General features: G+C 42.2%; 1 long non-coding RNA gene across 1 annotated transcript; it reads right to left on the bottom strand.

Annotated features, from left to right (window-relative positions):
• Positions 1-224: 224 nt before the first annotated feature.
• Positions 225-6,899, bottom strand: LOC142803354 (uncharacterized). The gene is made up of 3 exons (XR_012894072.1): positions 6,723-6,899; positions 2,669-2,950; positions 225-290 (listed from the first exon to the last, which is right to left on the bottom strand). It is a non-coding gene; the product is annotated as an uncharacterized LOC142803354 (long non-coding RNA).
• Between the last annotated feature and the right edge of the window lie 302 nt (positions 6,900-7,201).

The raw sequence follows: 7,201 nt of genomic DNA, 5'->3' as shown, positions 1-7,201 counted from the left end.
GAAGGTAGAGTTCGGTTGCGGAGTTCCAGGATGGAAAAAGGTACCCAGCACTCTCCACCACTTGATAGTACACCTTTAGTGGTGAGCAGAAGAGACGTTTACTTTGTGGAAAACGTAGCGGTAGAACCGACCAGCTGTCAAGCGGAGCGAGCGCGAGCAGCAACAACACTCTTCCTTCTCTTCTTCAGCTGGCGTTCCGGCCTGTGCCAAATATCAATGCTACAATTGTAATATTGTATATATGGAACGGTGAGGCGTAGCAAGGTGAACAAGTGAATAGAATCTTTTACCTGTAAAGGAAGCAAGGGTAGCATGTTACAGGCCGGTATCCAAATTGCTTTATGTCAATTCTGCACATTGTTTACCGAGAAAGCTTTGACCTATATCTTAACTTGGCTGGGTAGGTTACGTGAAGCGTCTGTCCGCAGAATAGTGAGACAAGACCAGGTGAAAAATGAACCAAGTCTTGGTATCAGTCGTCTTATTTATATTATTCAGAATATTTTTCGAACGTTCATTTACAGAGCAAAAAAACATATTTCTGCTGCAGAAGCTCCCGCATGGTAACCAGTCCTGAAAAAACATTGAAATCGAGAGTTCGATGGCGGAAACACCAAGAAAAGGATCACCTTTGAAGCTTCCCTTGAGATTGGGGAACATCAAACTTGCCGTCTCACATAAAATCTGATGCCCTCCTGATAAATTTATGATGCTTGCCCGGCTGAATTCACACTCCAAATGTAAAGAAAAGCGATAATATTGTCTGCCACCGTGGATCATTGACAACGGTGCTTGGCTACCGAGAGAAAGGTCATGGGATCGATCCCTGTCACGCCGGTCACATTTCGGAGGAGGTTAAATGGTTGAAGTCCTTGTGCTGTCTGATATGAGTGCACGGTAAAGAACACCAGATGGTCAGATTTTCTGGAGACCTCTCCTACAGCGTTTCTATTGATCATATTGTGGTTTTGGGACGTAAGGTTTCAGATAATAATGAGATGCTTACTTGTATACCTAAATATAAAATAAGGCATAGAGATAGAGTCACTTTTTGAACGTGTTCCCGCCATCGCATGAGCCCTCACAGAGCTTCTGAAAGTGGTCACGGCGGCTGACTGTCAAGGGGGACTTGCGTCATGGAGATCAAGTTTTATTCAATGCATCCATACTTAACCAAACATTTTAGAAACATATACATGATATATACTGAACGCATCAACAAATTATTGTGGCCTAACACAGTCTCCTTATTCGATGGACAGGCACTGGATACTAGACGACCATTCATCGCTATCCATCAGTGTACACCAGAATCAAAGCATTGCCGTACGATTGCAATACCACCAGCAAATATTGCAACAATGCCAGGTGGGATGTAGGCGTAATTTCATTTGGTCATCTAGCAAGGCAAATTATTTGATAGAGTGCATGCAATCGCACACTATTTCTCATACTCTGTTTTTGTTATCTATAGTGTTCATTCGTAATTATTCTCTTAAATTTTCAGTTTCCGTCTGCTATGATGTGTCATTAACATTTACACCGTTTCCTATCCAGTTTCTTCTTGAGTACCGCGAGCTGCAGTTATATACGGTACTTCATCTGCTCTTTTAGCGGTGGGAGCAATCTGTTGCTTTCTTGCTTTTGTCTAAACATATCTTGTCGAGCGCTTTCTCTCAGTCTTGTGATTGTTCTTTAAAAACGTTTTTAAAATATAAATAAACTGTTATCGTTGACATTAGGAGTTACATCAGACAAATACGACATTAGTGCACAGCTTAGCTCAGCGCAAAAAACATCGACTGCAAACAAAAGTTTCTGTTTGAGAACGAGATTATGTTCCTCGGATTCATTTCCGGTTCCCTGAAAAACGGTACAAGAACATTGTCCTAAAAGAGCACGTAAGAAACGTTAGGCCGGCACAGTTTGTGGAGCCCTACATTGAGATGGAATGCAGAGTAATACAGCGATTTTCGAACATGAGAGCCCAGAGAAACGTAGTGAATGTATTTTCTTTCATAACACTGTGGCAGCAACTGAAACATAGAACTATGATTTATTACACAGAGAACAGGACGGAGGAAGTATATAAATGAGCGGCGTTGAACCATCAGGCCGAGCAGATATGAGCCATAAACAAGCCGCTCTTGTATGTATAGAAGAGTCTATTGTATGTAAATATACTGATTCTTCATCAAAGGACGTTTCGTCAAGTACAATAAACAGCGTACTTATCACTCGTGAGTGCACTAGATTGTGGTGTGTCAAATGTTTTAAAATAGCTAGAATATTTCATTCGTAGAGAGTATTGCCGTCACCCATTCGAATATACTCGCTCCTATACCAATAATTTTTTACACTTAGACATGCTGTATGCATAGTTTTGCATTAAAGTGTTCACTTTATTTTCATTCTTTTTCTACTGTTTTCGGGGCCATCGTGACTGTGTGGCCAATAAATAATTTGTGGGAACAAATTGTAACGAGGCATACAACGATTATTTTTTTCAGTAACGTAATTCCACAATTTGTGGTTAATCAGAAGAAGGCAAACACCCAAGTCTCCCTTTCAACGCTGATGATACCATTACTGAAATATTTGTTCTATATAAAGCTTTCATCTTTTTTTGACAATATATATTTAAAAAAACTCTTTTCATAATACTTACGTTTTCGAATTCGTTTTTACCACGGAAAGAGTTACAGACGAACTTGTAGAAGTCGTTGCACGGCTCAACGCTGTAGTCGAGTTTTTCTCGTATGCGTTGAGCCAAGGCCCGGCAGGGACACGATGAGCAATTGTAATCGGGTCGGAGAGGCGTCGGATTATTGTGCGGATCGTGCGGTGTGGTCGCTGAGGCATTTGTTGTGTGCAGTCTAGGCCGTTCCGATGGTCGTGTTACACTTGAAACAGAAATTTCTGGTACGCTGATGAACGGAAGTGTGCCCACCTGGTTTCAAGAGCAAGAAACAGAGAACTGTAGTTACAAGCGCTTTCTCGAGAAGCTTATTGTGTCTAACATTACTTGCGCTTATAAGAACTTGCACGCTGATTTGATGCAGTAAGCTTGGACGACACCAAATAAAGTTACCATCGGTTCCTCTCTCTGTGACATACATAACATGAATTCACGAGATTTCTCTTTACAATAATGCGAGATCCTAGAAAAAATCTTTTTTGAACAAGATCTATAAGTAAGAATCTTAATTAGCGAGCTGGCTGTTAGGTGCCGTACTTTTAAAGGCGAAGCATTTCTTAGCGAAATGCGGCGACATCGACCCTATCTATCTATCTATCTATCTATCTATCTATCTATCTATCTATCTATCTATCTATCTATCTATCTATCTATCTGTCTATCTGTCTATCTATCTATCTGTCTATCTATCTATCTGTCTATCTATCTATCTATCTATCTATCTGTCTGTCTGTCTGTCTGTCTGTCTGTCTGTCTGTCTGTCTGTCTGTCTGTCTGTCTGTCTGTCTGTCTGTCTATCTATCTATCTATCTATCTATCATTCTATCTATCTATCTATCTATCTATCTATCTATCTATCTAGCCACCTACGACTTCAGCTGTCCCGGCCGTTTGTATATTGGTATCGATACTAAACTTGGTGTGGCATAACATGGCTGTATGACAAGCGGGAGTGACTATTCATAACATGGAAATCATTATATGTATGCCATGAATGTCGTGATTTGCATTTCATGGCTCTGTAGCTTTTGCGGTGGTTTCGTTCAGATGACATGTTGCAAAACTGTTTTGGTATGACATGATTGCATGCCGAACACAAGCAACCAACTGTAACATGAAAATCATGACACGCGTGTCATGTAAGAACATGATTACATGCCACGCTCATGATGCGCTCGCTGCTGTTTTGCTACCTTTCCATATATTAAATTTGGTATTATGTGACTAGATGACGAAGGTATGTGACTGGTGCAAACACGATTATCACGAGAAGCGTGTCATGTGACAACATGACTGCATGCCACGCTCAAGATGCGCTTGCGTCCGTTTCGCTAGTTCCACATATACTAAATTTGGTGTAACGTTACGTATGTGGATGAGTACGGTGACTGGTGCAAACATGATTATCATGACACGCGTGTTTTGAAAGAATACGACAACATATCACGCTCATAATGCGCTCGCGGCCATTTCGCTAGTTTCACATATACCAAATTTGGCATAACGTGACATGAATGGACCGTGAAGGTATGTGACTCATGCAAACATGATAATCATGTCATGCGTGTCTTGTAACAACATCTACTAGCCACACTAAAGATGTCCTCGTGGCCGTTTCGCTAGTTTCACATATGCCAAATTTGGCAATATGTCTTGTGAATGAATGGCGAAGGTATGTGACTTGTGCAAACAATAAAATCATCACATGGACGTCTTGTTCTGCATAATTTACGTCCGCCTGGTAACGTTGTGCTGGTTTTAAAGTGACATATCAACCTTCTTCATTCGTACTTCCATCATCAATTTCCACTGTACGTGGGACCTGCCTTTTTTTTTTCTTTGGCGAGACGCATTCACGCCAACCTGCTTTAAAGGTGTATTTACGTTGTCCTTCCTGTGAAGAGGATGGTTTCGGTAATATAATTTTCCGTTACTATAAGAAATATCAACAAGACTGTAGTCCAATACGTCTCAGTGAGGGCACTAATAAGGCATGAATGTGCATTAAAATTGCGTAAAAAGACCTAAACAAACGCAAAGGGAAGAATGCTATAGATATAAACAATGACTAGTGAGTTACCGCCTTAGTCACTTAAGAAGGAGGTGCAGTAATTCCCGCACACTGAAACGTGGGGGGGGGGGGGGTGCAAAGTGAGCCTCACTCATCGACATAATATGGGGGGAAAGGGGCACTGTGGTGAACCCTAGACCCCCCCCCCCTATATGGTGAACCCTGCGCATACCTATGGGCCTTACGAGGTAATAACGCACGTGTTCTCAGACAGTATTACTAAGGCTGGTGTGGCTAGTGAGATATCACTATTGAACCCAACCCGCGATAAATATTAAGGTATAACGACGATAAACTTCAGCCTTGGCCTGGTTTGAACTTCGTAAAAGTAATTGCGACAGGGTATGGCGTTCAAGACGTCGTTCTTGAATAGTGTGAAGTATACAACACCACGTGAAAACAAGGTCGTCGAAAAGAGAGACAACTAACACGAGCGCTGAACTAGAGAACAAGCGACTTATTGTGTAATAATAAAAGCATTACATAATGTGTATTGCAACAAATTATACGTACTGTGTAGTACATAAAAACGACATGAAAACAGCCTTCCCTGTATGTTCAACACCCTTTAAGAAATCTCAGCAGAGTAATGGAAGCATCTGTCAAAAGTAGCAGCACTAAAGAGCCGATACCTTATCTTTTTTTCAGAGACGTGGAAGGCATGCTGACACATGAGGAACCTTTCCTGTGAGCGACGAAACCTTCTTTTATGAAGCGCATGGCTGCTTCACGGTGCCTGCTCACTACAGAAGCGCGAAATTCTGCAGGGTGCCCGCAAGGTGCAAGAAGGGCAAAATTGCTTCCACTCTTTTGGTAAACGCTGCTGTCATCCTTTCTGAAACGGGTTTTTACGCATTCAATGGTCTGGCGATTGTACGTTTTTACGCAGGATAACTCAGCTTCACACATATAGTTAACAGTACAGTTCCAAAACACGTCAGTGGCTTTTGTGCTGCCCAGGGCTAATGGGGGTTCTTGCCCTAAGCCAAGACTGCGTATTTCCCCGGGCTGATTAGGTGCTGAAAACATGGCAGGTGCAACACGCGTCACGACCTTTTGGGTTCCGGGCAATAAGAAGTGCACGTATAAAATGAGGTTGGTTTCAGTCCAGGCACAAAGTGTCCGTCTCGGCGTTAATCCAGAATGAGCTCAAGAACGTCTCTGCAAGGTCTCCTAACAGCATGGTGGGAAACCCAGCATCAGTTACTCTTGATAACAGGGAAATGCACACAAATGTACTGTGAAGCATGAAACACGCTCATCTATTTGTAAAGTGTACTGTGGACGTTGTGCAGTCTGGGATGCTCCGTTGTTATGCAGGAAAACGTACATCGCCCTGTTCAGCCAATGCCTCAGCACTTGTCTCAGACAGCACGACAACTATCTTTGCCAATTTTGTCCATGGCAGCGAAAGTGATTCGGCGCTTCCGTGTGAAGCCCGGGGATGCTCCTCAGGCTTGCGCACTTGTTGTGCGGCAATCGGGCATCGGGACACGCCATTATCTTGATAGAAGAAGCTTCTGCCATCGTCAAAAAAGATTTATTGTGTGACTACATGCCTTCCATAACTCTGACAAAAAAAAAGATAATATACCTAAAAGGCTCTAAAAATGCTCTCATATTGCTTAGAAGGGATTGTATGACGTCGCACTTGGGTGAATCTTGTTTTCATGGCCTTTTATTGAATTTGTGCTATGAATAAAATGTTGCTGGTTCAACGCTAGCACTTTTTTTGTTCTCATTGCGTCCTTGTTTTAATGCGGTGTCATTGCTTTGAAAATAGTAAGTACACAATGGGCGCAGCATGTATAATACTTTCCATTTGTCCCGGGTTTTTTTTTTTTTTAGGTGAACGTTCCAGGAGTTGGTGTTCGCATATTCAGGAGCTACGAATCCTGCCCTCACCGAGAAACGAAAATAAGTGACCAATTTAGATGCTTTCAGAACGCTTACCTTCGTAGTAACGTGTTCTGACCAGCTGGAAGACGTATATCCCAGCAAAACTAAGCAGCAAAACAGTACAATACTGACAATGAGCGTTGATACAAGGCACAGGTTGATCCAGTAGCATCCATTCCTCTTCTCCTTTCTATAATCGGGAAGCTGGCGTGCGTAAAGCAGGTGTCTTTCCTGGTCCTGGATTGTGTTTAAATGGCGAAATTTAATGATAAAATAAGAATCTTTATTACCAGACTACTTTATTACTTCTTATCATCGCGAGACTGCCAGCTCAGTTTGATATACAGTGAGAGGCTGCCACCTCAGTGCAGCTGTGAATGAGAGGGTATGCTTATGCTTCTATAGCTTAAGTCTTTGGAAAAGTCACATTGTTTTTGCTTTCCGGACTTTTGTGGTGGTCAGTTTACTTCCACGTTGCTAATTTCAACACACGGAGTGCGTAAACAAGTGCCACGTGCGGTCGCATGTCTTTA

Source organism: Rhipicephalus microplus, chromosome 3 (genome assembly GCF_043290135.1).
Source record: "Rhipicephalus microplus isolate Deutch F79 chromosome 3, USDA_Rmic, whole genome shotgun sequence".
Lineage (NCBI taxonomy): Eukaryota > Metazoa > Arthropoda > Arachnida > Ixodida > Ixodidae > Rhipicephalus > Rhipicephalus microplus.
The sequence above is the reverse complement of the archived record's forward strand: the minus strand, read 5'-3'. Positions and strand labels throughout refer to the sequence as shown.